Here is a 19,268-nt window from a genome sequence, read left to right on the forward strand (position 1 = left end):
CTGATATGAGTGGGTACCACCGTTTTTTACTTCTAGGCCACGCTCCTATGTGTGTGCTTTGGTGGGACGGAACTGAGAAATCCTGCCTAGGTATTACTTTCCTTAGGAGCCGATGGGAGCGGGGAAAGGGGAGGAGGAGGACTAGATATTTCAAAAGAGAATCCCTAAATTAGGACAAGCACGGAAACCCATGGTGACTCAGGTATTTTACTGGACGCAATCCTGGGAACCAATGTACTCATAAACACGCAACGCCAGTGTCATGTATTAAGGGTTCCTTCAAAGTTACTTAGGAGATCGTCTTGGCATTCCTTCCACATCCCCATTCCCATGAATATTTAGTTTTCCAGTGCTGTAAATAGAGCCAATGAAGTCTGGGAGAATTTTCTGAGATCACGGGAATGATTTGCCGCACATCTGCCCTGGAATTCATTTCTCCTGCCCACCCCACAGCTCCTCAGAGGATCTCAGGACTCCCCCAAATCCTGCAGGAATGCTACTCCTTCAGGAATTTGTTCAGGCCTTGAAATCCACCCAGGTCTGAGCTGTCTTCAAAGCTGCCACCAATCAGCAGATTCCCCGGCAATCAGCAACAGCACCTGGGGGACCCCGTGTCACACAATCGCATAAGTGGTTTGGAAATGTGTTTTAATGAGGTGCTTGTCCTAAGGGAAAAAGAAAGCCTTGACTCTAATTTAAGTTGAAGCCAAGAAATATTTTTGCCATTTCATTTAAAGATGATTTGGGGAGGTCTTTTCAGTTATAAAAGCTGCCTGATCCACATGTAGACAAACTTCAGGCAGAATTTGCATTATTACTAATACGCACCATATAAGTGTTACAGACATTTATATTTCACTTTGCGAAGAGTGTTGTTCTCAGGAAGTTCTCGTGTTGGCAGAAACGTGTGGATTCCCAATTCATCAAATTACTGGAATTTGAGCTTTAAAAACCCGCAGCGCTGAGCTGTCAGAACGGCTGGGAGCAGCAGCTAGAGAGCTCACTGCAGGCCGCCTCTGCCCCAGGCAGAAGCCCGGGCTGTGCAAACGCGCAAACGTGTTTACTCGAATCTCTTGCCTTGCTTCTAAATTTACTCTAGGAATGGCTTTTAGAAAGGTATATTATGCCAGACCTAAAATCAACTTCAAGATAACACAATTCAAAGTTTCGGGCTCATTTCTAACTGTAGACACTGTTACGCTCGTCAAATATTTTTCTCTAGAACACATACCCCGCCGTTCACACTGTTGTTAACTTAGGTCGTTATTAACATTATCCCATCCGGGCAAATGAGGGCCTTTAGTGATATCTCCCTTACGCCATGAAATGCATTTTCAATTTTATTACTGAAAAGAAGAAGGAGGAGGAAAAAGCTCAAGGACTTTCTAATTATCATGCAGTCTCTAATTTTACTAGATTAATATCAGCCCCATGCCAATTCTGTGATTCTGAACTCCAAGAAGTATCTAGGCCAATGTTAACGCCTCTCTAGGTACCACTGCAAACGAATCCAACACGAATGGACAGGTGTGCACTTGTAAGGATTTTAAGATACAACAGCCAGAGTCTCCGTAGGTAATTCGTCACGACATCGGAGCGTATGTACTGTCAACCGAACACAGACCCAGCGCCAGGCAGCGGACCCTGTGTTGGCCGCTGGAGACTCGAAAGTGCCTGGGACTCAGCTCCTCCACCCGGAAAGGAAAGAGCGTAGCAGGTGAGACAGGTTGCTATGCAAATAACTACAATAATTTATTAAATCATTTACTATAATCCTAACAGGCCCTGATAAGGTATGTATAAATTATAAGAACAGGTACACTAGGAAACGCCTCTCGGGAACAATGATGTGTTAACCCAAACATGAGGAGGATTTGCTCGGAAGACCAAAACGGAAGAGCCGAGTCACCAACAGGTGGCTGAGAAAAAGCCAAACACGGTAAGGTCGTTACTTAGGGCGTTCGAACCCAGGATGCAGGGCGGAGCACAGCGTGACGGCGGGTTCAGTTTTAAGGAGGTGGAGGACAAGTGGTACCAAGAAACATGCACTTTATTTTCTGGGCCGTGGGAAGCCATTTCCTGGTGACCAGACAAAGACTGGCCTCCATAGGGGGAGCAACACTGGGAAGGGACAGATTGCTGTGGCCTTTTATGAATGACACTCGAGGCCAATGAGATGGAAGATCTGATCTTGACGTGTCACGTCTGGCTTCACAAGTCTGAGGAGTTCGGCATCATACGGTACGCACATGGAAGAGTCTTCATTCTTTTCTAGGAATTGCCACCGAATTTTTGTGAAGCACCCTGCCTGGCTGGTAGCAAGGACAATTCAGCTTATCAAGAGATCACATCTTAGTCTACTCCAGTCACTTTTCAGCAATTTCCAGCTTGAAACTTCATTTAAGACAATTCAAGGCATCCTCTCAGCAAGCCCAGGCAGAATTACCTGCAAACATGAGCCCTTGCCTGCACAAAGACCTGGGGATGGGGAATCTTTCTGGAACCTTGAAGAAGGACTTTCTAAACTACAGTAAGATGCTAAGCGAAATCAGCCAGGCAGCGAAAGACAAGTACCATATGATCTCACCTATAAATGGAACCTAATTAACAAAATGAACAAATGAGCAAAATCGAACCAGAGATTGAGAAATAAGGAACAAACCAACCGTGACCAGAGGGGAGGGGGAGGGGGATAACGGGGGAAAGAAAGGGAAGGGGCACCCAAAGGAACACAAATAGAAGACTCATTGGCATGGACAATGGGGGAGGGGTTTACTGTGGGACTGGGTGGGCAGGGAGAGCAATGAGGAAAAAGGCTGGACAACCGTAACTGAATAACAATAAAAAAAGAATAACCAAACAATGAAAGTATATTACAATAGAGTGCATTACTATGCTTTGATATGACCTATTAGAAGGCAATGGTATGCTAATGACCTCAGATTACAGGATTTCCAGATACAGAATTTTAAAAATCTGCATTTAAAGTGAAAATTTAAAATATCAAAAGAAAGGAGGAAGAGAAAGTTTTTAAGAGGCTAGGCTGGTTTCAATAAATCAAGTTAAATGAACTAGAAACAATCCTAACTCACTGGATATATCCGGTGAGGTTTAATCAGTGGAGCTAATATGACCCATGGCAAATAGAGATTTATTCTAGGAAACGCACCTTGCACAAGCATGGGAGATGCTAGGGCAGTGCAAGTTTGGAGTCGATGTACCACGAGAGAAACCATTACTGGCCCATCTGCCGGAAGCACGAGCACAGGTGGAAGGCAGAGCTTCTGGGCCTGGGCAAACTGAACATGCTCGGCACATCCAGGCCTTGGAGAGGAGATGCGAAGGGAGGGATCAGGGAGCAGCTGGTGGGCCCACAGTCAGGCATCTGGTGCTGGGCCGGGCGCCATATTCGCAGGGCCCGCATTTGGGAAAACAAACTGGACAATGAATAGAAGACAGACAGACCCACAGACGACCCGTGTGTCTGTCTGAGACGTCTCTGACCATGCAGCCTTCGGAGAAGGATCCTACTGTTTCACTTCCACTTTTGTGCAGGTTACTCTTAGGGCAACTCTAATACACAGGCCACAGTCTAGCTGTACCGACTGGGCATTTGCATAACCATCAGGGAAACTACGAACCCTGAAGAACACGCGGTTCCCAGTCAACGTGATTTCAGAATCCCTGACAGCTAATTGTCTGAAACAAAGGCGCCGTCTCTGAGGTCGGTCCCTACTAAATAGAATACCTGGTTCCACAGAAGTTCTGCTACTTTCTGGGACTACAGAGATGAAAGTAACATTTTAAAAGACTAAGTGAATCAGAGAAAATATTAAAAGAGCAAGGAAATGGCAATGATGTGAAATTCCTTTCGCATAATTTCAGAACTGGAATGACATTCAGCCCCTTACATAGAATTAAGTATAAAGTTACATAGTGCAGGAGATCACTAGAAGGCCAGCAGATTCCAAATTTCTAGCTTGGATCCAAGCAGTCTTACAGTGACAAAAAGAAAATTGCCAATGTGTCTACCTTTTAATATTATCGTATAGTCTCAATAACCATCCTTAACTAAAAGATAAAATGCCTGTGCTTAAATTAATATAAGTTGAATACATATCCTCATATACATGTATATTATCCTGACATGCATTACTGCGTGTGTGTCTCTCCAGGTAAAACGTGGACTCACAAGGGAGAGTGCCATAAGCAACAGAAAAAAACCAACACGTATGAAATCCAGGGCATATTTTCCATAAGCAAACTGTGGGGATTGTGTTCTGCTGACAGCCTGCCCTGCAGTGTTTCTGGACTCTCTCAAAATAAGCCTCAGAAACCCCTGCCACGGTGTGGATATGCGGTGAGCAACTGCGTGGGTTTTCATGTGTTATTGTTCCCCAGACACAAACTGACAAGTGTCTTGCTGGAGAAGAGACCTAGTGTATGTCTAGGTAACGACCTTCAGATGTGCGCGAGGTGCTGACCCCGGGAGAGGCTTCCAAGTGGTATGACAACAGAGAAAGTCCAGAAATGCAAACAGGCCACGCTTCTAATGGGTTTTGAAGTCCAATGAAAGATAGAATTTGCACGGACTGTAAGCACTGTGCAGTCATTTTACACACACATCCTCCCAGCCTTATCTACACATGGCAACCCACAAAGTTCTGAGGATGACATCATTCTGCAGTTATGTCTTATGTCTGGATTCACTAAGAGCGATGCCTGGATTTAGCTCTGAGGTTAGAAAATGCCCTGGGCCTTCTAGATTATTTGCTGGAATCTGGCAAAAGTCTGGAATATTTATTTTTTCCCAATATCATAAGACATTTAACCACCCAGCCCCCTCTTATTTGTGGCCCTGAGTGTAAGTTCTAGTATTTCACCATTCACATCACTAGCTACTAGCAATCTGGTTTCCTTTTCCCTTAACATTCCTTCTGCACTTCAGCACTTGGTTGGTTTGTGATCCGCAGGCTGACGGATCCCTACTTGTTAATGATACAGTGAGTCCCCATCTCGGGAGGAAGAATTAAATTCAGGAAGTCAGGACTGACAGGGGGAGGAGCAAAGCATTTCTGGTGGCTTATGCTCCCCTGGCTCACTCGGAAAACCTGTGGGTGGGTCTACAGAGTGTGAGTGTGTGTGTGTGTGTGTGGAAAAGAATTGTTTTGTGCAAGATGTTTACTGGGCATAGAGAGGGAATATTATTTCAAAAAAGTGAGTAAATGTTTTGGACTTTTGCAAATATTTGGACTTTGGTGTAACCTTTCTAACACACTCTCGAAAAGCAACATTTAGCTGAACGGGACTAATTTTATGCACATTTCAAGTCACAAAAAAAAAAAAACCAACAAGTGAAGGCTAGTAGTTTCATATTAAGACTATGAACATGAACTCACATGGATGAAATGCTTAACTAAGTTTGGACCAAGTTTGATGAAAGCTTTCCAAACATTTGTGAAACTTCTCACAAGCCTCCTTACATGTGGGATCCGCAGTGACTCCAGATACCGGGGGCAGCTTTTCAAATAGATTTCAAAAATAAGGAGACCTGTCCGAGCTCCATTTGAGTCATTAACTGTGCACGGTCCCTCTCCATGTCCACCATCGGCCTCCTCACATGCTGGCGGTCACTCCTCGACCTCCCATGGCTAAATGCACCCCTAGCCCAGGATACCCATCTGCCTACTGCAAGTACTTCCAGTTTCCTGTGAAATGGATTTGAAAGAATTCAAGTAGATCAAGGACACTTTTTTGCCTGTTGCTGGTGCACTATTTTTGTTCCCACATAATCAGTTCTTCCAGGTATAGGAGTAAAAATATACTGACTTCAGAGTCAAAAAGCCTGTAGACTATAAAAAATTTATAAACACTAATTACTATCAATAACTTTGTGACATGGAAAGTGTCAAGTAAGAGTCCCGGGTTTTCAAAATTACATTTTGTAAATATAGTAAGAGATTCATCGGAACTCAGGAATAAATGGGTTAAAAATGGGTTTTTGAAAATGGGTTAAAAACTGGGTTCCCTGACCTGGCTGGCTTAGCTCAGTGGATTGAGCACAGGCTGAGAACCAAAGTGTCACAGGTTCGATTCCCAGTCAGGGCACATGCCTGGGTTGCAGGCCATGACCCCCAGCAACCGCACATTGATGTTTCTCTCTCTCTCTCTTTCTCCCTCGCTTCCCTCTCTGAAAATAAATAAATAAAATCTTTAAAAAAAAACTGGGTTCCCACACATTGAATCAATGGGTCCTAGAGGCCTGGCACACTGGTAGGGGAACCCAGATACTGAGAATAAATGCGTCTGGGGTTGGGCAGAGACCCCCACTCCCCGGGGATGGATGGCACAGGCAGGGGCTTTGATCCCGCCGCCACGGTGCATGGAGTGGCCATTTCTACCCAGAATACAGTTTCCAGCTCCCACACCCTGCACGCGGCCCACTGACTCTCTCTCCTAAATTACTTCTACCACCCGAGGAATTGAGTCCATTCTTATTTTCACAGCTGGGGAAATTACTGTCAAAGTATATTTTGAAAGTTATAAAGTACCCCTTTTACCCCTTCTTAAATGGACTTTCAGTGATAATGTTTATACTCAAATCGAAGAGTGAACTGGTTATAAAAAAAAATAAAATAAAATAACAGAGGAATAAAAGGCTTTGCCAGTACATGTGCTCAGATATTACTTCCAATTTCCATAATAAAAAGTAAGTTTCTTCCACAACCATTTAAACATCGCCCTGCTAAGCAAAACGACCATATTTTGCCCTGTGTAATGCACACCCATGTGTTTGGTCAAAACTTTCAGGAAAAAAATCTTTTGTTTTATTTTTAATTTATTTATTTATTTATTTATATTTAGAAACAAAACTGATCATATTACAGGCTATTACTTTGCATATGGATATCACCATTGCTTTCTAGAGTTATGCTTTTAATGCATAAAGCATAAATTAAAAAATGAAAAACATTTATATAGATACAGAATTAGTACTACCCATGTATAATGCGCATCCTTATTTTTCCCTTAAAAATTGAGACAAAAAAGTGTATAGTATATGTTGCAATAGTGGGTGGCTTTGCCTAAGCAAGGAAAGTACAATAAGGTTCCTGAAAATAACTCATCATAAAAACTTCTGCATTATTGATGGAAGTCTTAATCTTGACTAGTATGTGGATATTTACGAGAGGAAAATATTTTTGGCAGACCCCTAATAATACAGAGTTCTCAAACCTCACTTTGGAAAAGACTGATATGAGAAGAAAAGAATTATTGCATGAAAATAACATTAATCACAACATGAATTCTGATACTAATATACCTGTAACTCTAGTAAGAGCTCATATTTGCCACTTCCTCTGTGTTACTGTGCAAAATGATTTGTATGTATGAGTAGTTTAACCCTCACAATAGCCTCTATTTCATCATTGTCGTGATTTGAGATGAAGAGTGAGTCAACAACTTGTTAAGGTCATCCAGCTGGTTGAGTTCCCGACTCAAACGCAGGAATGCGACCCTATGGTGTCTTCAGCTGGAAAGGCACAGCCGAGCCCCAGCAAGAGAAAGCTATCATAATCATATCGGACAACATATGTATTACATCAGCACTGAAATAAGACACAGAGCTGTGAAAGTTGCGAATCTTGGCTTATTCCTTCTTTCGAGAATGTTTTTGTGCTGAAAGCCTCCGTGTGCCAGCCGCTGAGATGGATGCTGCAAATACAACGTGGGGGAAGCTACAGGACCCCACTGTGTACACGGCCCGCCGCCCGGTCTCCATCTGGACGTAGTGTTAGCTGCGGTCCGTGCAGATAAGGAGCTGCACAGTCACTGCCCTGTGTGAGTCACAGTGAAGTCGGCTAATGTGGAGGGAATTACACAGCCATTTCTAAACTACAAACACTACAGCATAATGACCTTATATTAATGGAGAAAAAAACACACAAAAGTCACGTGAGCGCTCACCTGCACAGGTGGCTAATGTATTCTAAACGCAAGGCCTGCCAGGATGCGAGGGAGGAGCACCTGGGATTCCATTTAAGGAGGCCTGAACGGAAGGCAGCTAGAGGTGTGGAGAGCGTATGAGCGGTCTAGGCCAGGGGTGTCAGACTCATCGTCACTGGGGGCCACATCGGCCACACAGTTGCCTTGTTCAAAGGGACGAATGTAATTTCAACTCCTTAACAGTTAAGGAGTAGTTACATTTATACAGCCCTAAAATTATTTCGGCCCTCTGAAGGCAACTGCAAGGCTGATGTGGCCCCTAGTGAAAATGAGTTTGACACCCCCAGTCCAGGCTGTTGGTTCCCCTCAGTCGAGGCCCAAACTAAGTGACTCCCCTCTGCTAGAGGGAAGGCTCTCACAGACTTGCTGAGCTCTTAATCGCTCACTCCACTGAATTCTGTTGTCAGTCATAACGGTAACACTACCCCATCTCAACACCTGCTTCATTTAGCTCTCCTCAACGGCCTTCAGGTGGAGAGTTACTTTTATACACCTGACTCAGTCACAAACAGCCATTACTGAAGAGAAGAAAATGGGGTTTCTGCCCTTGTAGCTTAAGTAACACAGTTTGGGGAGCATTTAGCAGGCCTTCCTATACTGAGGGCTTTGCAATCTTAGTTGTGATATTGCGGTACTACTAACACGCTGTAACACACTGTAACACGCTACAAAGATTCACTTCATCAGTGTCATGCATACGGAAGCAGAAATGTCCGTGCAACCTTCCAAGCAGTATAAATCCTCATAGTTTTCATTAATAAACACATTTTTACAGATGGGAATACGAACATGCTTCAGTGCATATCTATCTCTCTCTTTGAAACAGAATGTGATTATTTTTTGACACATCCTGGTGGTTTTTTTTGAAACATACTGATTGGACCATTAGCTAGTCTTCCTTTTCAGCTCTGCCATCCTTAATCACTCGTGACACGTCATTCACTGGCAGAGTTTTCAGCGACCCACCACTAACCTTTGTCAAAGAGGCTTAGAAAACTCTTTTCCTTTGGGGAAAATTGGAGGTCAGGTAAAGGGTCATTTTGGTTTAAAGAAAAAAAAAAAGGTTAAAAATCCCCTGGCCCAGCCTCCTGAGGGACAACATACTTCCAAGCAAAGAAAGTGACATGTTCGGTTTGGCAAAGCGTGCAGAAAGAAAGGCACCTGAGCACAAAGCACCCACCCCATGCTTATCATCCACCCTCCCTCCCCACTGAATGCCCTGCTTAGCCTTTGACCTGCCGCAGCTGAGGAGCAGCCGTGCTTCTTAAGAACCGGGTCTGACAAATGGAATTGGACAGCTGGCTGAAGCGGAGTGTAAATCTCCGTCTTAGCCCGCCAAGGCGACCCCCACCTCTGCCGAGTCTCGGCAGCCCAAGCGGACCGAGGAGATGAGTAGAAATACAAATGGAAGCTTCTTCATGTTTAAGCTCTTTCCTTTATGGTTCTTATTCCCACGGATGGATTAGACGGGGCAGAAAGGACATTCTTTCTTAGAAACGCACGCATGGAACAAAGTCTGAGTCCCACTTCTCCTACGTGTGCTCTCCAGGGCTCCTGCTCACTGTGCACTGCCCTCTCGGAATGGGAAGTTAGCAGATTTGTTCACTGGGGTGAGTTTGGGTTCCAGGAGCGCCAGGGGGCTCTTGGGCCTGGTGTTTACCTTTAAGGTCAAAGCTATGGGAAGCCTGTCGCACAGCTTCTTCCTGAACATGTTGGCTCATTTATTTCAAGGGCTCCCTATTCCCTGGGAAGCTGTTCTTTCCAAAGTCAGTTTTAAGGTTAAGCAAATATTAGTGCATCTAGCAGTGTGTCCCCTGTGCTTCCTTTGATTTCTTTTGCATGCAAAATTCTAAGACAGTGCCGTGAGTGCTGCAGAGCAAACACGCTCTGTGCTTCTAACCAGCCAACTTTCCTTGTGCATAGATTTGTCCGCGTGCCAAGGCGCACGGGTCTTTAAAGATGCTTTCAGAAAACTGTAACTGATGAGAGCGTAATCCTAGATTTGCCGGATCCCTAGAAAACACTGACATAAGAACTGGAAGGTCTCAGCCCCCCAATCCCTTATGTCCTATTACGCTCACACACACACACACACACAGAATAGTGGTCACTGTCTGTGAAAACCGGAGACTGTACACTGCTTCCTTGCATCTGCAGTGCCGTGGGGATCTCAGCGGCACTTCACGCCACAAACCCGGGTTTGTCGGACATCTACCCTGAATTCTGGGCCAATAGACCTGGTCTTTCCAGTTGGCAATAATAGATAGGGTGCCTTAGTTACAAAAAGCAGTTTTGTTTACTAAACGCTGGTCCATGCTTTATTTTAACAATACTGTCATAAGATTATTGCTTCTTGAAGTTTCTAAAGAAGTTACTATATCTTGAGTTGTATGTAGTATTTCTGAGCCATGAAGAATGGGCCTTATCACAGTGCGGGCTTTACTTCCGAAGGCCAACACCTTTTATTTTTTTATTTTATTTTATTTTTTTCAAGATTTTATTTATTTATTTTTAGAGAATGGAAGGGAAGGACAAAGAGATGGAGAGAAACATCAACATGTGGTTGCTTCTCACATGCCCCCCAATGGGGGACCTGGCCTGCAACCCAGGCATGTGCCCTGACTGGGAATTGAACCCTCAACCCTTTGGTTCACAGGCCAGCACTCAATCCACTGAGCCACACCAGCCAGGGCATGAAGGCCAACAACTTTTAGACCCGAAGATTATAAATATCTACACACAGGGAGGGGCAACGAAACACAGGATTTATTCTGGTATTACTATTTATAATTCTTGTGTTCATTTCCATATGAATGACTGCAAATCTAATTTTCCCTACCTTGTACATACATAGATAGACAGTTATATGTACATAGAGTATATAGATGTACATGTGTGTATATATCTCCATATGCATGTATATCTGTATTATTAAAGCATACATTTCTGTAACCTTAATTTATATCTGAATAAACATGTTCCTATCATGAGATGAATTTACACTAAATAACACTTTAGTACAAAAAGTATTTCATATTTTTACACACAGAAAACAGTTCAAAATTGAAATGTTTTTCATAGAGTTAAATGACCTGGTTTTATGTCTTTTTTTTAAGATTTTATTTATTTATTTTTAGAGAGGGAAGGGAGGGACAAAGAGAGAGAGAGAGAGAAACATCAATGTGCAGTTGCTGGGGGTCATGGCCTGCAACCCAGGCATGTACCCTGACTAAGAATTGAACCTGCGACACTTTGGTTTGCAGCCTGCAATCAATCCACTGAGCTACACCAGCCAGGGCTGGTTTTATGTCTTTACACTTCTGTTCATTGACATCCCCTTGGCATCCCAGAGCCCCACCGACTAGTGCTGCATCTTGAAATGGCATCACTGTCATCTCCTATGGGTGAAGGAGGTCCTTACCTACCCTACACGTTCCCTGGAGGCCCCGCATTAGACACTACTTGGGAAAGGAATCAGTAAGTTGCCCTGCACTAAACAACCTGAAGCAATTTCATCGGTCACATAGTGTATTTAGCAAATACTTCATATCTAATTACTAAAGCATTCCTTGAATCACTTCTTCACGATAGCGATTTCTGAAGCATTGAAACATCCACGAAGCAGCACCCTATTATGTGTTTTATAGCCCAAATGGTGGCGTTAACACATTATACGCAAAGGAACAAAATGCCATTATTAATGCCAGTTGATAAAATGTGTGTGTTGTGAAGCTCTTAGAGGAAGATGAAGGAAAACTTGTAGAGAGAGCTATCGATTCGTCAGCTCGAGCAGGCGGTTTGGGCTGACGCCTGTGGAAGGGGCCGCGCCAGCATCCCCGGGGGCGTTCCCCCGGACGAGGGGCTGTGTCTCTCGGACAAACGCCGTCTCTGACTGTCCACCTCGTCCGTCCCCCGCGCACGACGCCGCGGGCAGTCTGGAGGGCAGAAGCGCTGGCATAGCTCGCCTGGCAGTGCAGGAGCTTGGGGCATAAGATCAGGCTAGACGTTGTGCGCTGCCAACTAACAGGGATAAAATCCCTCTGCTCCTGGTCAGTGGGCCAAGACCCAGCTCTCCGTACCTTTTCCTCCAGTATTGTTCCCCAGGCCAGGCCATGCGTTCACCCTTTCCTGAGCCCTGCCGTGTCATGCCTGAGCATACAGATGAGAGGGAAGCTGATTCGTTGATTTCTCTCTCCTCACCTTCTCTCCCAAGTCAACGACTCGAGTCAGCTCCACACACAATGCCCAAATCAATCATGTCCCTTATTGGGTTTTTTTCTTCTGTTGCATAACAAAATGTTAAATGTTAGGATTCTAGCCCTGGCTGACATAGCTCATTGGATTGAGCTCGGGCTGCGAACCAAAGCATCGCAGGTTCGATTCCCAGCCAGGGCACATGCCTGGGTTGGAGGCTATAACCCCCAGCAACTGCACATTGATGTTTCTCTCTCTCTCTCTCTCCCTTCCTTCCCTCTCTAAAAATAAATAAATATTTTTTTAAAAAAAGACTCTTACATGAGTACATATGACTTTGAGCTTTTACGAGACCGTGCCTGAGGAAATTCAAATTTACGATTCCCTCGGGAAGCCCCCGCTGGCTGCATTCGGACGGTTCGCGTGGACCAGAACCATTTCTGTGTCAGGAGGCTTCCGAGACTCACGTATTTATAGTCGGGGAAATACCAGCACAGACCCTCGTGCTAACATGGCAGCCCCGAGTTTTGTTTTAATCATCATCATCATCAACAGAACATCGTCCACTCTCTGACATATTTGGGATGTGATTCATTTCAGAATTAAGGTCAAGGTTGAGAGCGATTATGATGAAAGGAACTGCTTATGGGCATGAGGTCATTTCATCTGGGGTGGCGATTAGCGCGCTAACCCGGATCTGTCGTTGCCCGAGCAAATCTCAGAAACAGAACCAGCACGAGGAGCACCCTGCCTGCGCAGCAGCATGACTCACTTGTGTTCCGGTCACGGACTCACAGCCTCCCAGAGTCTCTGTCCTCCAACAGTTTTTGATGAGATGCACAGAATAAATGATTTCTCAGATAACTTCCTTCCTTCCTTCCTCCTCAAATCGGTGGATTATTCTGGAGGTCTGTACCCTGTATTGGAGTCTATTTCCATACTTCCTATTCCGGACACTGCTTTGCACATGGTGCTAACTTGACCTGCGCTGTGTCATAGTTTCCAGATCGGCAGCTGTGAGGGGCTAGGGGTCTGGTTAGCCTCACGCTGGTGTCCCTGAGTCTAGGAACAGTGACCTTATCGCTCGGAGTAATCAATGTGGACGAAGTCCTCACGAATTTGCCAAGCCTCTTCCAACCTTCCTGAATTTATCCCTCCCCTTTCTCTCCCAGTCCTCACTCCCGCCACTATTCAGTGCTTGGCTCTATCAAAACACATGCTCGGGAAAGGACCTGGTTAACTCATTACACTGTAATTTACAAAGCTTGTGCATTGTCGTTCCCAGGTGCATTTGAATTTTAACCCCATACACGGAGCCTTAAATCAAAGGAATGACTCTCATAATTGGCTTTAATAATTTATGGTCTCTGTGAGCAGGTGAGAGATGAATTTAAGAAGTTAGAAAGTGGGTTTCTCTCTATCCCTGAAGCCATATATTAATAGATGCTTACCCCGGCTTTGCGATAATGACCATTTAGGCATCAAATCATTCATGCCTTGTTCTATCTCTGTTAGGGACACAGAAATCTTTGTGTAGAATCTCCAAAGACACGAAGGCAGGGATTAAAGATTTTTTATATAACGGTCAAGTCCGAGCAAACAGAAGGGCCGCCTTCCAAATTTGAATCTGTGCCTCAGGCCTTGGAGTTTTAAAATTCCCATGCTTCACCTCAAAAATTCCTCAATGTTTTTATGCTCCTCATCCTGCCATTTCCCCCATTAATAAGAAGTAGAAAGACATAAAACCAGAGGCGACTGTCCATTCCCAAGGAGGCCCCCTGCTGACCTGTTGTCTGCCCTAATGGCTAACTAGAATAACCTGGAAGGGGATCTTTTTAAATTGAATAATGGGGAGAGTTGCAAAGTCTAGGCATTAACTTGTTGCTCTTTTGATGTGTCAGCCTCCGAGACTGCGGAATGAAGAAGTCAGAGGGGCTTCACTACCCATGGAACACTGCCATGACCCTGTCTGTGGGTCTCCCAAACCCCAGGTGCTCCCGGGGGCCCCACAGCCCGGGGCTGGAAGAGGCAACAGAGTGGCCTGGGGCAAGAAAGCAAAGCCAAAGGGGGTAGGTTCCAGGGTGGAAGGCAGGGACGGATGGCACAGGGGGGCATGGTGGGGTGAAAATGGAGACAACTGTACTTGAACAACCATATATAAAAAAAGCGATGAAACAGGACATGTCAGGAAGAGCCCTCGGAGATCCAATACCAGGCCACTCTTGCCCGAACGCCTCCACTCCAGGGGCAGACCTGGGATCTCATGCCCACCGAAAGAAACCGAGATGTGTCATTCAGGAAAGCCCAGTGTTGTCGGTGCAACGATGCTGCCCAGTTACAGGGGCTTTTGAGTCAGCAGCTCCTCATGCCCAAGCGAGCTATGTTCAAGTCAGCGCTCCCCAGTTCTAGCTCCGTGACGGGACGTTAGCCACGTACCAGCCTGGAGACTCGGCTTCCCGCATTACCAAGTGGGGAAAATCGTGATTTTACCTACCTCACAGGATAGCTGTGAAAATCAAATGACATACTACTTGGCAACTTCCTGACAAATGTTAAATGTTCAACATCATTGCTGTTGCTGTGCTCTTTTATAATGTTTATCTCCAAAGGTTAAAAAAAATAACAAAATGCCACTTATCGACCGTCCTGAGAGAGATGAGGAGAGAGTACAACATTGTTGTTTCTGTCATCAGAAGGGTAAACACAACGTTGTGTCATCAGCTCAAGTTTAAGCCAAGAGCGCTCCCCATTTCTTCTCCCCATCTGAATGTGGAAACCATGCTTGACTTTGGCACCGGGCGCTGTCATTTAATATGTTCCTACGGCCCTGCCTGCCGTGAAGCATGCACCGTATTATTTTATGATGTTTGAGTTGGACTCACACTCTCTGGGTGCACGTATTTGTATAGCTTTTTTTTTTTTCTTCAGAGCCTTGCGAGAAGCTGGAGGAACCTGTTTCCAATTTCATGACCGTTTATCACTAATCCGGAATGACTGCAGCAATGCCTACAGACCCGCACGCAGGAAGCTCTGAGAATCGGGCCCGTCCTGTATGTGCCCAGAAGCTCCCTTAAACCAGGTTTCTGCTCAGAGACGTGAAGGCGCCGGTCTGTGGGGAAGCAGGTACGCCTGCACTGAGCTGCAGAACAGAAACAAATCCTAGAGCGTTGGATGCCGGGGAAGATAAAGGCGCGATGGGGCTGGTGCTCTCCCTGCAGCGCTTCCTGTCTCTTTAAGTGTCTAATGGTCTCTTCATCAGCACCCTCAGCTGCAGCTTTCATTCACGAGCAGACTTAGTAGAAAGCGAGCAAGCCAAACCATGGATCTCACTCGGGAGAGGTCTCTTAATCGGACGTAAAGTGCACTTTTCCTGGAAAATCTTCAGACAAGTTTGAAAATATTACAGCTGTGAAGTAATTAAGGTATTTGGAGTTTCTCAAGCAATTTGGGCGAATGTAACCACAAATGTCATCAGGATAGGGTGCACTTAGTGCTTAAAAACAGCCTGGAGCATCCTGGGAAATTCCTCTGTGAGGACAAATGTGGATGACCTGTGATGAAAATTGTCTCATCTCCACGACATTTTCATTCACTCGTTCACACAGATATTTGACATAAATCTCTATGAATGGTGTCTTATTTAAAGAGTCTCATTTAATAATTTAATTCAATAACTTCATATTTAAACATATTCCTCACTGATGTCACTTTGCAAGCAATTTTATCTTTACATTTTTAAGGTCTATGACCAGACACCTCTAACAAAGACTTTTGTGCACCCATATTTACAGTAGCATTATGCGAACTGCCTAACTTGGAAAGAATCAAATGAAACTTTAGAAAATACCTGGAAAAAAAGCTCCAGTGCCTATATTCATTAGAAAACTATGTACCTGACAAAAAGTTTATTCAAAGAACAGAAATATTTATCCTATGAGGGCAAGTGAAACACCACCTACAAATTGTACATCATGAAAAATATCTGCACGGAAAGTTGAGAGCTGCTGCCCAATGTTAGTCCGACGGTGGAAGCGTAAGCTTGACAAAATTCTAACGCCCTCCCCCAAGTGCTTCAATGTCATTTTATCTGTCCTCTAGCCGACCCTGTGTCACCATTCTTCCCCCAGTCTCTAAACTCTGACCACAGTGCCATTCCTTCCAAGTTCCCCTCTTGCTTCGGTATCCGGTTCCAACGTTGCTTCTGCTCGCGGAGTGCGTCCCCCACCCCAGCCTGGCCCTGGCCTCCCTGGGGCCTCTCCCGAATCAGCGCAGGACGCGAGGTTCTCGGGCCCCCTCGAACTGCAGTTCCATATCCCCTTGGACAATTTCCACTAGTGTTAGGGGATTACTGAGTGCTTCTCTCCCGCGGTGGGACCTAGGTCCTCTTAGATCGGAGGCATTATGGATTACTGCCACTGAGAGTATCTGACGTACAATTGGCACTCAGTCCGCCCTAGCTGGTATGGTTCAGTGGACAACTGGCACTCAGTCGGTCCTCAGCTAGTATTGTTTTGGTGTGATTGCAAGTTGTGCTTCTGGTAATGGGGGATTCGCGCCAATCAATCAAACTCTCCCAGAGAAAGTAACGACATAAGCACTTCACAAAATAATATATTTACACACACAAACACACACACACCCCTGGAGGCAAACAAGACCCCCATGTTTACAACTGTTCTCCTGAGGGGAGTTTCAGTCCCCACTGTCAAGGTCTAATAATCTCCGAGAGAAGCCGGACCTGGAGGAGCCGGAGGAAGGATGCCTGGGCTCCCGCAGCCGCCAAGGGAAGCGGACAGTCCCGGGAGAGAGCAGCAGAGGCTGAGCCCACACGTGGGGCTGGTCCACGAGCCCAGCACACACTGTGCCGATGGGGCCTGGCCCCGCTAAGGCGGCAGGAGGGAGTGTGTGCATCCGCTGCCGCCCACCACAGAGGAGCGCAAGGTGGGATCCACGGTTCCAGCTGGGTTAACGGCTTGTCTGCTCAGACGGAAACTCAGCGTGTTGGGGCCAGGGATGCACAGTCACTGTAAACACGGCTCAGAAGGAGCAGCATTTGTGTTGACACCTGAGGGATTTGTAGGAGGAAGGAGGAGAGTAAAACAGGTCTCCTCAGGGAGAGGAAAGCACATGGGAACATCCAACATGGGGAAACCTGGCAGGTTTCAGGCTCAACAAACACCAACGTGGCTGATGCGTGCTGGGAAAGGAAAGGAGACGGGCATGTGATGGAGTTCCAGTGTTAAGCAGGGGCCAAATAATTTGGGGTCTTGTTCCTTATTCTTACTTTATTCTAAGCCCTTCCAAAGACTTGGAAGCATTTTAAGCAGTATCATGGCGTGATCAGATTTTGTTTCAAATGATTACTCTGACTACAATAGGGGAAAAAAACATTGCTATAGGTAGAGATGGATAAAGACACCCCGAAATCTCTCGACACTTTCCTGCTGTGATGAGATGTGCAGTGGGAGTTGAGAAGCTAAAGTAGCAAAGAAAGATCTGCATTCAGGCTGCTGGCCTCAATGTTCCCGGTGCTGGGTCTCACCGTACAGAAAATTGGAGGTTGAGGAAACTTGGGGGAAAGATTCAGAATTGAATATTGAAAGTGTTGATGATGTCATTCAAATATATCAGTCTTTAGGTCACAAGGAGCTAATGTTAGCAACGTGAATTTGAAAGCCGTCCATGTACAAATGGCACCTGGAGAGACTATAATGAGAAAGGATAACATTATATTTGCCACATGAAGTGGACCCACGGACAATCCCAAGTGGCTTCAACATTGAGAGTTTGGGTGGAGAAGGAAGAACCAACGGCAATGGGAACTAGAATTAGGAGCTTACAGGAAGGACAGCAGGTACCTAGCAGAGTGTGATGTCCCCAAAGCTGGAGGAAGACAGAGTTTTGTGAAAGAGGCAGACGTGGTGACAGAGCAGCTGGTTGAACTCTCGCTCCTGCAGAGGACACTTATAAAGTATTGACAGTATTTGTTTAAAAATTGAATACACTGGAGAGAAGCCAATATAGGCATTCATCAGGGGTGTCCAGATGTAAGAGGCAGGACCTGAACCTGTGGGAGGTGGGCCATGGCTCCTGGAAGCTCCTACACCTGATTACTCTATAGAGTTGACATTGTCAGTAATATGTACACTTGTGTATAGTTATATATACTCTTTGAGAGTCCCTCAAGCATGTTTAAAAGCTGATTGAATGAATCCTAGAACATTAAGAGTTGAAGATGCAGGAGAAACAATGAGTAATTTTGTTCCTGAGACTGCTAGCCAATTGGATTCTATTGTACAATGATCTATAACACTTATTAAGCCACTGCATTTCTATTTACATCACATTTCCTAATTATAAATGTCAACATACCAGTCCAGTAGCCAAAGGGGACCAATAAAATAGGGTTAAACACAAGAATAGCAAGAGCGTAGGAGAGGTTGATGCAGTATACAAGGGGCAAAATTTCAGAGATGTTCCCCAATTCCTTCAAAAAAATGTTTATGGAAGATCCAAATAATGCTCAAAAGCACAGAATCTACGATCATGAGCTATCAGCCCCAACCTAGGAAAGTCTCTTGGGCAAATTACTTTATCTTTTGAGCTCTTAATGTATCTGTAAAATGGTAATAATACTAGTGGTTGCCCATGTCCCAGTACTTTTTCAATCTGAAATAATCTAAGTTCCTGACCAAAATGCTCAATAAATATTTCAGTGATGATGAAGGTGACAGATAACGACAGCTCTGAGGTAAAACTCAGCAACTAGAAGAAATACAAGGTCTGTCCAGAAGATATTCATCCAGGTAATATGAAAATTACAGACATTTATTGAGGAAGATACAGGAAGCATTGTACACAGGACAAGGACACCTCAGTCCCATTCAAAGTAGGCATCTTGGGACCTCACACAGTTCTAGTCACCAGCAGCTGCCCCATCACATTTTCTGAATTTAATCAGTAGTTTGAAATCTCCTCCCTTTCAAAGGTAATTTTGGTTTTGGGAAAAGCCAGAAATCACAGAGTGCCAAATCTGGGCTGTAGGGTAGCTGAGTCATCTGGCTGAC

This window comes from Phyllostomus discolor, chromosome 8 (genome assembly GCF_004126475.2).
Source record: "Phyllostomus discolor isolate MPI-MPIP mPhyDis1 chromosome 8, mPhyDis1.pri.v3, whole genome shotgun sequence".
Lineage (NCBI taxonomy): Eukaryota > Metazoa > Chordata > Mammalia > Chiroptera > Phyllostomidae > Phyllostomus > Phyllostomus discolor.